This window comes from Etheostoma spectabile, unplaced genomic scaffold (assembly GCF_008692095.1).
Source record: "Etheostoma spectabile isolate EspeVRDwgs_2016 unplaced genomic scaffold, UIUC_Espe_1.0 scaffold433, whole genome shotgun sequence".
Classification (NCBI taxonomy): domain Eukaryota; kingdom Metazoa; phylum Chordata; class Actinopteri; order Perciformes; family Percidae; genus Etheostoma; species Etheostoma spectabile.
In genome coordinates, this window is record NW_022605608.1 from 712052 (window position 1) to 725194 (window position 13143).

At 48.0% G+C, this 13143-nt stretch overlaps 1 long non-coding RNA gene across 1 annotated transcript in view; it reads left to right on the forward strand.

Annotated features, from left to right (window-relative positions):
- The first annotated feature begins 810 nt into the window (after positions 1-810).
- Positions 811-13143, forward strand: part of LOC116686677 (uncharacterized) — a 21671-nt gene continuing 9338 nt past the window's right edge. Inside the window, exon 1 of the long non-coding RNA XR_004331325.1 lies at positions 811-939. This is a non-coding gene — a long non-coding RNA (uncharacterized LOC116686677). The remainder of the gene's footprint in view (positions 940-13143) is intronic.

Below are 13143 nucleotides of genomic sequence, written 5' to 3' on the forward strand. Positions count from 1 at the left end.
TACAAATTTTTTCCAGATGTCAATGGGAGAAATGAATGGGAAATTTACTCTGGGTCTCTTGGAGGAGGGGCGGGACTGTTGAGCTCAATACAGAAACCCAACTGAAACACACTCAATCCCATTTTCCTTTACACTAAATGTCTTGCAGGGGTAGATGCATTGTGTCCATCCACAGACTCATCAACCAAATCCATCCCCAGTAACACAAGGGCTATGCTGCTTCATTTTGGTGGGGTTTATAACTGAATAAGCTGCGGTCCTGGCTGTCCATCAATCAGCTCACGTTAGCCCCTAGAACTCAATCACATGCATCGACATTTCCTGTGATCCATGAGCTGGCCTTGGGTGACTGCAGATGTAATTACCAGGGACTTCATTTCATGGCCAAGGTGACCTTTTGTTGAGAAGTGCACTGCAAAGATAACCACATCTTGATAAATCTTACATTTTAAGAGAAACACTTAGCGAGAAACAAAGTGGATAAGGATGAGCTTTTAAATTTTCTTCACCTTGAGGAGGAAATCCTTCTCAAGGAAAATGTCTGTTATATTATACAGCTGAGTTTCTGGGTGACTACACTAGAGTTGTACCCTGGAAATCCAGAGTTTGCGCGAGAGCACAATTTGAATTTGCTCAGCAAGTCACTCTTGCATTCAGTAATGATGCTTAATAACTATGCCCTTGTAGCCGAGCTGCACCAAACACATCGGTGTATATGATTCAGTCGGGCCAGAAGTGAGCGAAACAGATGACGACAATTTAATCTACCAGTTAGCTCCTCTGGTAACTAAGCATAAGGTTGTAGTGTTATCCAATTACATGCAGTTAGATTTTATAATGCATGTTTGATGCCGCCCCTTGAGTTGGGCCATTTTCATTCCTCAGTGCCAGACCCTTAATCTTTGAGATTTGGGTCTGGAGTTCCAGGCTACTAGAGTTGTACCTATTTACTTAACTGAAAGTGAAGGTGACGAAATCAAACCAAATGCAACCAAACCAAAAATGTGGAAAACAGCAGAGAGATTGAATGACAGCCACAGACAGAGAGTTGTAAGCTTATATTGTGTGGGGTTATTAGACAAGAGTAATCGTCCAGAAGGTTGTCCCTAATTTAGGGAAATAGTATGCAACCAACAATTAACGTTGGCTTATAAAAAACAAAAACAACAACACAACCCTTTTTCCATTTCTTGTGTTTTAGTTGCCAAACACAATTCGACAGACCAAACCTGGGCGGAAGAGGCGGGCTCTGTGGACGTGGAATGTCACCTCCTTGTGGGGAAAGGAGCCAGGACTTGTGCAGGAGGTGGAGCGCTACCTGTTAAATCTGGTGGGGCTTACCTCTGCGCATAGTCTCGGTTCCGAAACCATACTCCTGGATAGGGGTTGGACTGTTTTCTTCTCCAGAGTTGACCAGGGTGTGAGGCGCTGGGCAGGTGTGGGGATACTCACAAACGGCTGAGCGCCGCTGCGTTGGAGTTCACCCCTGGTGGACAAAAGGGTCGCCTCCCTACGCCTATGGGTTGTGGGGGGAAAGCTCTAACTGTTGTTTGTGCATATGCACCAAACAAAGGCTCAGAGTATTTGGCCTTCTTGGAGACCTTGAATGGAGTCCTGCATGGGGCTCCTGCTGGGGGACTTCAACGTACACATGGGCAATGACAGAGACACATGGAGAGGTATGATTGGGAGGAACGGCATTGAACCCGAGTGTTCAAAGTTTTCATTGCTGAAGCTGCGGTGGTGAGCTGTGGTCTTAGGGTCTTAGGGGCCTCAAGGGGCGGTAACCCATGAACATCATGGTGGACACCAGTGGTCAGGGAAGCTGTCCGACTGAAGAAGGAATCTTTCCGGGATATGCTATCCCGGAGGGATCCAGAGGCAGTTGCAGGGTACTGAGGGGCCCAAAGGGCTGCAGCCTCTAACGGGAAAGAGGCAAAGCAGCGTGTGTGGGAGAAGTTTGGAGAAGACATGGAGAAGGACTTTCGGTCGGCACCAAGGTGTTCTGGGAAACCTCAGAAAGGGGGAAGCGGGATGCTGTTCACCTCAACTGAGGAGGCAATAGGGTGGTGGAAGGAGCACTTTAAAGAACTCCTAAGTACAACTAATATACCCTCTATGTCAGAGGCGGAGCTGGAGGATAATGGGGGATTGTTGTCAATTTCTCTGGTGTAAGTTGCCGAGGTAGTCAAAGAACTCCACAGTGGCAAAACCCCGGGCATTGATGAAATCCATCCAGAAATTCCTTAGGAGGGTGGCTGGCGTCTCCCTTAGAGATTGGGTGATACGCTCAGTCATGCCCGAGGGGCTCAGAGTAGAGCCGCTGCGCCTTTGCCTCGAAAGGAGCCAGTTGAGGGGGTTTGGGCATCTGGTAAGGATGCCTCCTGGGCGCCTCCCTAGGGAGGTGATCCAGGCACGTCCAGCAGGGAGGAGGCCTCGGTGGATTATATCTCCAACCTGGCCTGGTTAACGCCTCGGGATCCCCCAGTCGGAGCTGGTTAATGTGGCTTAAGAAAGGGAAGTTTGGGGTCCCCTGCTGGAGCTGCTGCCCCTGCAACCCGACACCAGATAAGCAGATGGATGGATGGATGGCTTATGAGCTTGACAAAAACACAAGGAAATCTGGCAATGATGCTTTAGGGAGACTGAGGCTAAAATAAGAATCCAGACATGGCTTGAGTGCACCGATGATAGTTTGCATGTAATCATTTGGTAGGGAGCAGCCCTGGAAAGACACAACCACACACAGCAAAGCCACTACAGAGCAGTAGTTCAGGCTGTGTGTGACACAAAGTTATTACAAATGGGAGCATGCCACAGTTGTTGTTCCTAACTTTCACTCTTCAAATAGCAATATGATATTGCTCTGTTTGCTGGATGTGTGATTAATCAATCTGCTAACAAGGTCGCCATATCAACTTTAAAGGATATATCAATGTTGTGCTAACAACTTGTTTCCGGTGTCCCGTGGTGGCCAAATAACCAGTTGGTGTAACTTGCTGGTTAATGGTATTTGGTTATGTTAAATGGTGTTACAGCTGTAATCTATCATTGCAAAAGCACAATCTGGCTGTGAATAACAAAAAAAAATGGAGAAATCAAATCACTTCATAAAATACTCAATGTTGTAATGTAACAAAGTACACCAATACTTTGTTACTGTACTTTTGTAGAATTTCCACGTATCTGTATATCCGGAAACTTGTTCTTTTACTCCCCTACATTTTCTAAATAAATGTATACTTTTACTCCAATACATTTGCCCAAAGCATCTTAGTTACGCGTTATTACAAAATAAAATCAGAAGACATTTGTTATACTGGAAAAAAGCAGGTTTGGCGAATAATTGCTCCTAAATTGCCAAGATAATGCACCAAATGAAGATGATGCAACAAAAAAGTCACCGTTTGGTACATGTCTAGAACCTACTGGGGAGAGCAGTATCTAGACAGGGTTTAGCAAGTTGTTATGGGTCCGCTGTCTTCCTTGTTGTTGTTTTTCCGGTTTGTCTGTCTGTGTTTTCATCGGCCGCCAGAGGGCGCTCCTATCCGGTCCCATGAGAGGAGTTTCCACTCACCCCCTCCTCCGTCTGACTACACAGCTGAGCATAATCATCATCACCACTCCTACACAGCTGAGCATCATCATCATCACCATTCCATCTGTACTTAAACCTGGGCCGACCACCTCTTCGGCGCCAGTTCGTTACCTACTTTCACGTGGTAACTGGTCTTGTACTACAGCTGTTTGGTATTCCGTTGCCTTGCTCTTGTACTCACTTGTGTTTCTGCCACAGCGTTTCCTTTTCCTCTCGGCGTTTGTCTTGGATCACCTGATCTCCCTCATCTCACATCACCCCTCCGTTCTGGATTTTTTGTATGTTCTTGTCTTGTGTTGTTTTTGGCATCAGAATAAATCCCATTTTGAGTTACATCACTCCCTCTTGTGGTCGTTCTGTGTCCGGGTCCTACTACACCCTTAACAGAACGAACTGGCCAACATGGACCCCACAGCACAACCACCGGCTACAGGAGAGGAGGGCGCCCAGCGGGCTATCCACTCCCAGGGCGTTTTGCTTGGGCAACACGACCAACTCATCCGTACCCTGCTGGAAAACAACCAGCAGTTGTTCACACAGGTCTCCAACCTCACCGAGCAGGTTAGCAAACTAGCTGTCTGTCTCTCTCCCTTTCTGTCTGTCTCACCACCTGCTCCCACAGAGATGGCTGCCGCTCCACCCGCTCCCACAGTGGTGGCCGGCTCTGCACCTCATCGCGAGCCTCCCATTTGCCCACCGGAGCCTTTCGTGTCGGGGGTTTCTTCTCCAATGTGGATTAATTTTCGGCAACGACCACTGTCTTTTTCGTCGGACACTGCTAAGGTACATTTCGTCATGGGGTTACTCAGGGCAGAGCGCTGGCTTGGGCTGAACCTATGTGCTCCAGTCTCAGCGCCTCTGAGATATATTAATGACTTTTCGAAGATTAAGAACTGTTTTTGACCACCGGATTATGTGGATGCGCTTCGCAGCGCTTCTCAAGCTCAGGCAGGGAGCAGACAGCGTAGGACTACTCCGTGGATTTTGGACGCTGGCTGCTGATTCTGGGTGGAACGAGGACGCACTGCGGGTGTTTTTACAATGGATTAACCAAGTTATCAAGGATAACTAGCTGTGCGGGATGAGCCCGACCCTTGTAAACTTGTTTCTTTGGCCATCAAACTGGACAACAGACTGCGGGAGAGGAGACCGAGAGAGGCGGTCCGCCTCGCTCCACCAGGAGGACACAGCCCCTGACAGGCTTCGGAGACCGTCTTCCCCGTCCTTCCTGCTTCACCGCCGACTACGCTTTTGGAGCCAGCGGAGGAAACTATGGAGCTTGGTCGGGCCCGACTGCTCCTGCGGAGCGACGCCACCGCATCACGGCAGGTGAGTGCCTGTATTGCGGGGATCCCTCTCATCATGTGGTTGCTTGTCCGTCCCGGCCAAAAGACAAGGCTCGTCAGCGGAAGTAGGTACTCTGTGGCCGGTCGCTAGCCCCAAACCTACCCTCCTCCGCCTGCAGGTTCCAGCCACCCTCCAGTTTGAGACGTTTTCCTTGCCTCTCTCGGCCTCATTGACTCTGGTGCAGAGGACAATTTTATAGACGGTAACCTCGTTACTCAGGCTGGGTTACCCTCTGAGCCGATTGCTACCCCGTTCCGCGTCACCGCCATTGACGGTCATACCCTGGCTCGGATAACCCACCAGACCGTTCCATTCACGGTTATCCTGTCTGGGAACCACCGAGAGACAATTACCTTCCGGATTATTACGGCCTCTACTACCCCGCTTATTCTGGGGTTCCCATGGTTGAAATTACACAATCCCCAAATCGATTGGCAACGCCATGCCATCCTGAGCTGGAGCGACCACTGTCACTCTGCGTGTCTGGGCTCAGCTGTTCCTCCCGCTGAGTGTGTTTCCCCTTCGGTGGCGACTCCGTCTGACTTGTCCGCAGTCCCTCCCGAATACATGGACTTGGCAGAAGTATTCAACAAAACCAAAGCATTGTCGCTCCCTCCCCATAGACCGTATGACTGTGCTATAGAGCTGCTCCCCAACGCTCCGTACCCTTCCGGCCGCCTGTACAGCCTGTCTCGGCCTGAGCGGGAGGCTATGGAGAGGTACATCGGGGATCTCTGTCCCGAATTATCCGTCCGTCATCATCCCCGTAGGAGCTGTTTTTCTCTTGTTGAGAAGAAGATAAACCCTCCGCCCTGTATTGACTATCGGGGCTTAATAAACAAACGTCAAAAAAAATATCCCGCCACTCATCAACTCAACTTCGAGCCTCTTCAACTCGCCTCGGGTTTACTAATGTGATCTGCGCATGCCTCCCTTCGTTCGGGTCCGAGATGGCGACGAGTGGAAAACTGCTTTTAAACACTCCTTTAGGACATTATGAATATTGGTAATGCCGTTTGGCCTTACTAATGCCCCTGCAGTTTTCCAAGCATTGGTTAATGACGTGTTGAGGGATTTTTTAAACCGGTTCGTAGTTTGTACCTGGATGATATTTTGATTTTTTTCTTCCTCCCTGTCAGAGCATGTCTCCCATGTGCAACAGGTTTTGCAGCGCCTGTTGGAGAACAAGCTTTATGTCAAAGCTGAGAAGTGCTCATTCCACCAGGAATCAGTCCCATTCCTGGGATTTATCGTCGAGGGTGGACAAGTGGCGGCAGACCCGGAGAAAACCAAGGCAGTCACCAGCTGGCCTACGCCCACGTCACGTAAGCAATTACAACGGTTTCTGGGGTTTGCTAATTTTTATCGAAGATTCATTCGGGATTTTAGTCGGGTGGTGGCTCCCCTCACTAGACTCACCTCTCCTAAAGTCCCTTTTCACTGGTCTCCTGCTGCAGACCTAGCCATGTCTACGTTAAAACATCTGTTCACCTCACCTCCTGTGCTTAAGCACCCAGACTCTGCCCTCCAGTTTGTGGTGGAGGTGGACGCTTCTTCCTCTGGAGTAGGGGCGGTGCTGTCCCAACGCTCCACTTCGGACCAGAAGCTTCACCCCTGCGCCTTCATGTCCAAAAAACTGTCACCGGCTGAGCAGAACTACGACGTGGGAAATCGGGAGTTGCTGGCAGTCAAGCTAGCATTGGACGAATGGCGGCACTGGCTAGAGGGAGCTGAACAACCGTTCGTGGTCTGGACGGATCACAAAAACTAGCCCTACATTCAGTCCCACTAAAAGACTGAACTCCCGTCAAGCTAGGTGGGCCCTGTTCTTTGGCAGATTTAACTTTTCCCTCACCTACCGTCCAGGCTCTAGGAATGTCAAACCTGACGCTCTGTCACGGGTGTTCGACTGCGCCGAGGATTCGTCGGCGCCTGAGTCAGTACTCCCATCCTCCTGTGTGGTGGCCGCAGTCAGTTGGGAGATCGAGTCGCTGGTCAAAGCTGCTCTTGCCACGGATCCTGGTCCTGGAGACGGCCCCCCTGACAGACTCTTCGTTCCACAACCTGTGCGAGCTCAGGTACTTCAGTGGGTCCACGCCTCGCGCTTTGCCTGCCACCCTGGGATACGACGCACTCTAACCCTGTTACGGCGCCACTTCTGGTGGCCATCAGCGGAGGCGGATGTCCGTTCCTACGTCGCAGCCTGTTCAGTTTGCGCCCGGGGTAAGGCCTCCCACCGTCAGCCTGCTGGACTGCTGCAACCCCTCTTGGTCCCAAGCCGCCCGTGGTCTCACGTGGCATTGGACTTCGTCACAGGCCTGCCTCTGTCTGAAGGTAATGACACTATTCTCACTATTGTGGATAGGTTCTCTAAATCTGTTCACTATGTGGCATTACCTAAATTACCCACAGCCAGTGAAACGGCTGGCCTCTTAGTCCAGCATGTATTCCGTCCCCATGGAATACCTGTGGATATTGTTTCTGATCGGGGCCCACAGTTTATTTCACGTGTGTGGAAAGAGTTCTGCTCCTCCCTAGGTGCCACCGTTAGCCTTTCCTCCGGGTTCCACCCGCAGTCCAACGGTCAGACAGAGAGGGCTAACCATGACTTGGAAGCCTCGCTTCGCTGTGTGGCCGCTCAGGACCCGACCACCAACTGGGCGTCTCACCTGCCATGGGTGGAGTACGCCCACAATTCACTCACCACCTCTGCCACTGGGCTCTCCCCCTTCGAGGTGGCCCTGGGCTATCAACCGCCTTTGTTCCCGGCCCAGGAGAAGGACTTGGCGGTACCCTCGGTGCAGGAGCACCTACGTCGTTGCCGCCGGTGTGGACCGAGGCGCGTGAGCTCTTCTGCTTACGACGGAGCGGACTAAGGCGTGGCTGATAGGCACAGGGCTCCGGTCTCCCCAGTACCAACCAGGCCAGCAGGTCTGGTTGTCGTCCCAGAACATCCCTCTTCGGACTGAGTCGCGGAGCTCTCTCCTCGGTTCCTGGGTCCTTTTGCCATTGACGCCGTCATTAGCCCCACTGCCTGAGACTTAAGCTGCCTGCGGCTATGAGGTTCACCCGACGTTCCATGTGTCCCAGGTTAAGCGGTGACCCCTAGTCCCCTTTGTCCCCGGCTGACCCTCCTCCGCCGGTCAGGTTGATAGACGACCATCCAGCTTACACTGTCAGCCGCCTGTTGGACGTCCGGAGGCGTGGGCGGGGCCTTCAATACCTTGTTGACTGGGAGGGCTACGGCCCCGAAGAGAGGTCTTGGATCCCTAGGAGGTTCATTCTGGACCCTGCTTTGGTGTCGGACTTCCACCGGGCCCATCCTGGGAAGCTCGGGCCGCCAGGCGGCGTCCCTTGAGGGGGGGGCTCTGTTATGGGTCCGCTGTCTTCCTTGTTGTTGTTTTTCCTGTTTGTCTGTCTGTGTTTTCATCGGCCGCCAGAGGGCGCTCCTATCCGGTCCCATGAGAGGAGTTTCCACTCACCCCCTCCTCCGTCTGACTACACAGCTGAGCATAATCATCATCACCACTCCTACACAGCTGAGCATCATCATCATCATCACCATTCCATCTGTACTTAAACCTGGGCCGACCACCTCTTCGGCGCCAGTTCGTTACCTACTTTCACGTGGTAACTGGTCTTGTACTACAGCTGTTTGGTATTCCGTTGCCTTGCTCTTGTACTCACTTGTGTTTCTGCCACAGCGTTCCTGTTCCCTCTCGGCGTTTGTCTTGGATCTCCCACATCACCCTCCGTGTCTGGATTTTTTGTATGTTCTTGTCTTGTGTTGTTTATTCTGGCATCAGAATAAATCCCATTTTGAGTTACATCACTCCCTCTTGTGGTCGTTCTGTGTCTCGGTCCTACTACACCCTTAACACAAGTATTATTTGAGGGGGAAATTCCATGTAGGGAGGTTGGTGGGGGGTGGGGATGGGTTACATACAGGACTGTCACCCAGGAGATGTTCTGCGTGTGTCGTTAACTGGCCCGTTATTTCCGCGTGTCATGGAACTGCAAGCCCACCCACAAGCTTTTCCTTAACCTAACAGCGTCACAAGGGACGTCAATAGTCCCGAACAATTAAATGACGTAAAGGAGATGACCAAGCATGTGTTATACGACGCTAAATGATACTTTTATGGTAAATAAATATGACAAAGTCACCTGACCAAGCGTCTGTATTTTACAAGATGGGAGTTAGAATGTGTTGGGAGGAAGCCTAATGACTGTCATGGAAGCACCTGCTGAAGGCTCTACTGCCATGGCAACAGATGATGAAGATAACGTTACACACGTTTGGGTATAAAGTTCATAATCAAAGTTTTTTCTTTTACTTCTAATACTTAATAACATTTAATATCAGAAAATTACTTTTATTACTTAAGTACTGTAAATATCAGGCTTTAAGACTTTTACGTACAAGTAATATTTTAAAAGGAGACTTTAACTTCTACCAAAGTCATCTTCTGGTAAGATACTTGTATATTTACTCAAGTATTGCTTGACATTGCTCATGCTTAAACAGGATGTAGTTTGACCTAAAGGGAGTATGAGTTCTTGCAGATCTGCAGCCCTATACATGGCTGTTTTGTGTTTCCTCCTCATTTTTCAATCACTTTATATTCATGGTAGCTGATTATAAGTTGTTCTCATAATCAGAGCTACTTGTTCCCTGTAAACTGCAGAATGCGGCATCCTCTTAAATAAACTGTTTGTTATGCATGAAATATGTGTGGAGGATCAGCAATCGGCTCCCAAGAGAATTATTTGAGGAAATATTGATAAACAGGAAATCATTAAAGATGGATTTGTCTAAAATGTTAACATAATTGTCCACAAAGGACCCTTTATGTGCAGTTTTCTAACTACTACTGGAAAATGCAGGCTATATGCTCTATATCACAAACACCCACACCCATGCGCGCACACTTTCAGTTTCACCTCTAACTAAAGAATTTGTTCACAGGTTTGTCAAACAGCTTGTGTCCTCAGATCTCCGTAATTAACTTGGAGAATTACATATAACCCTAAATGATAAAAAGGATGCTCCAGTTAGAAATCTGCAATTTTTATTTAAATCAGATGATAGTTGCCCTTTGTGCTGCTCCCCTGGATTTCCTTCCCACACACATACACATGCAATACACATTCACAGCTGTGTTCTGATGCAACGATTTACAGTGTTTCTGTAAAAAAAAATGCACAAACCTCCATCCTACCTCCTCCATCAGTGTTTAATAGGCTTTGCCTTCACCTGGTTAGCTGACCTGGCTCTCCATGTGGGCCCACAGAGCCTCCTCTCATTAAATAGAGGCCTGCAGAGCTGTGACAATTAACTTCCGAATGTTGACTGATAATGAGTGTCAGCGCTTTGGTGACATCTCGGGGTGTGTGTGTGTGTGTGTGTGTGTGTGTGTGTGTGTGTGTGTGTGTGTGTGTGTGTGTGTGTGTGTGCTAACCAACAAACCTTTACACAGTAGTCAAAACCACAAGTGCAGTCAATACCGCGGAGAGTGAACAGCACCATGATAACAATATTTACTGTAAATGATGGATAATAGCGCAGCGTTTCCGATTTTTTTTGATACTTTGACTTTACTATTTATTTTTGTGACAACTTTTCATTCTTACTCCTTACATTTTAACACGAATATTGTTACTTTTTACTCCTTACATTTTACAAAAGTGGCTTTAGTTACTTTAGTTTTGTACAAAAGGTTGTCTATCAGGTGTGATTGTGAGGAAAGGTGATTGTTGAACGCCCTTGCTCATGTTTGTATTTTAGGTGCATTATTTACATGCTACGGTTACACTGCATTAAGATAATGTAATTAATAGGGGGTTTATTGTTATCATTTACTAGCATATACAGTATATAAGATTCCTATGCGTTGTGTATGGTAGCCTTTACAATGTTATTTATTTATTTGCAGAAACACTCACAAACACAGCCATAGCTGAGCTACCCACGCCTATGTTTGTACCGTTGCTTGATTCTAATAAAGCATCAACAGAGAGAAGTTGTCTCCGTCCGTGTTTTAACAGACACACCTGGGGCGAGGTTGGAAACCAGAATCAGCTTTAAATACAGTCCTAATTATAGTCCTCACTAACAAGTTTCAAATCATTTCACTGGAGTTACTGTTATTATTGTTCGCGTTAATAAATACCAAATTCAATCTAATTGGAAGGGAATATACTGTACTGTTTGTGGCACTTGACGCACCACTACAAGACGACTCAACAGGTTCAGTGGGATTCATTTGCATAGACAGTTAAAGAATTCTTTTGCGGAAAATCAGCTGCTTCTTGATGGCGCTAACGTTAGCACATAGTAGCATGGACAGCGTGACATGATTAAAAATGAATGTAAATGTGCTGCATTTATATAGCGTTTTTCTAGTCTTAACGACTACTCAAAGCGCTTTTACATCTACAGGATATATTCACCGTTCACACACATTCATACACTGTGGCCGAGGCTGCCGTACAAGGTGCCACCTGCTCATCAGATACACACTCACACTCCGATGTGTGTGACTGGGGGCAACTCGGGGTTCAGTGTCTCGCCCAAGGACACTTCCACATGGGACTGCAGAATGGCCTGCCCAATCTGAATTTGAGTGGTCGTTTGTTATTGAACTTCAGTGCTAGTCATGGATTAGCCATAACAAACACCACGTTAGAGCATACAGTAGGGTCATTCAGAAGTGTTTGTACCAGAGCACCTTAGGCCGAAGATTGATAATAAATGATAAATGATTTAGGTTGTATCATCAAATATGTGACCGTATTTCTTGGAAGATAAAGGACCAGAGCTGTCAACTGATCAGATGGTGGGGGAGCCTGTTGGACAAATCTAGGAAACCCAAACATGTGGTGAAGGTGAACAGGGAATGTCCTGCTTGGTCCCCTGTCTCTTTAAATCCCACTTTTAGAGGAATTCCTCATGCATCCCAGAGGGAGTTGGGGACGTGGTATCCAAGTGGGTCACATTTGTGAAGGTGGCTGCTAGGATCTGTGGTCAGAAGGTTGTCATTGCCTATTGTAGGGGCAACCTCAGTAGCCGCAGGTGGACACCAGCTGCTGAAGAGGCTCAAGCTGAAGAAGCAGGCCTGACAGGCTTGGTTGGCCTACAAAAATCACAGATTTGTGCATGCAATGTTAAAAATACAATAAATCCCATTCAAATCTCTGCAATGGATTAGGTCTTTTTAGTCCAAACCTGAGTTTGATTGTCCCCCTACCCCCTCACCCAACTGCTCAGCTATCACACTTGTTTTGTTGTTCTGATCAATGGGGCATTTGCATGAATTTCATCATCAAAGTGCAGCTTTTTGCCATTATTGGCAGGAGAAGAAGTTGACAACATGCCCTCTGCAAAAAATAAATGAGAAATTTCATTGTTTCCTTTTTCCTACAACAATCCACTGCTACTTAACATTCAAGAATGTCACAAATGATGATGTTACAACATCACATCAATATTCTTCTTGTTGGATTATGGATAATATTCTGGCTATTCATAATGTTTACAGGAGACATACTGTTATGGTTGGAGTCCAGCTGGCCGTGAGGTTTTATTCTGTTTACTATTTTTCAGTATTTTCTGTTGGCCGGCCCTGTTCCCGGCTCTGTTTGGTTTTGTCCCTCTTTCCTGCCAAAGCCATCTGACTGCCCACACCTGCTCGTCATCAGTCGTCAACTGCTCCCTCTGCTCACACCTGCCTGTCATCAACCATCTCCCACAGTATATCTACCTCGGCTCTTCATCCACTCTTACAAGGGTTGTCTACTTGTGTTCTATGTCCTCACCTTTCTGTTTTCTTCCCTGCAGTTCCATCTTGTCTTCCTTAATTCCAGTCAGCTGATTTCAACCCTCGGTCCTCCCCCCACGGCGCCCTGCTTCCATCAGCCTCCTTCTCCGCTCCTCGTGTCCGTGTCTCCTCCTCGGCTCATGCTCCCGGTTCTCCCAAGTTCCATCTCCTGTGTCTTCTCCTGATCTCCAGATATCCTCAATCAACAGAGGTTTATGAACTATTTATTAGAAACGGACTAGGCTACATAACCTATTAGTCATCAGACTAAAAGATGATACAGATAAAGTGTAGCCACAATGTACTTTGCCATTTAAATCTGGTTGGTTTGTCAAATGTTATGGTTCAGCAGATAAAATAAAACCTGATTATCCAGAG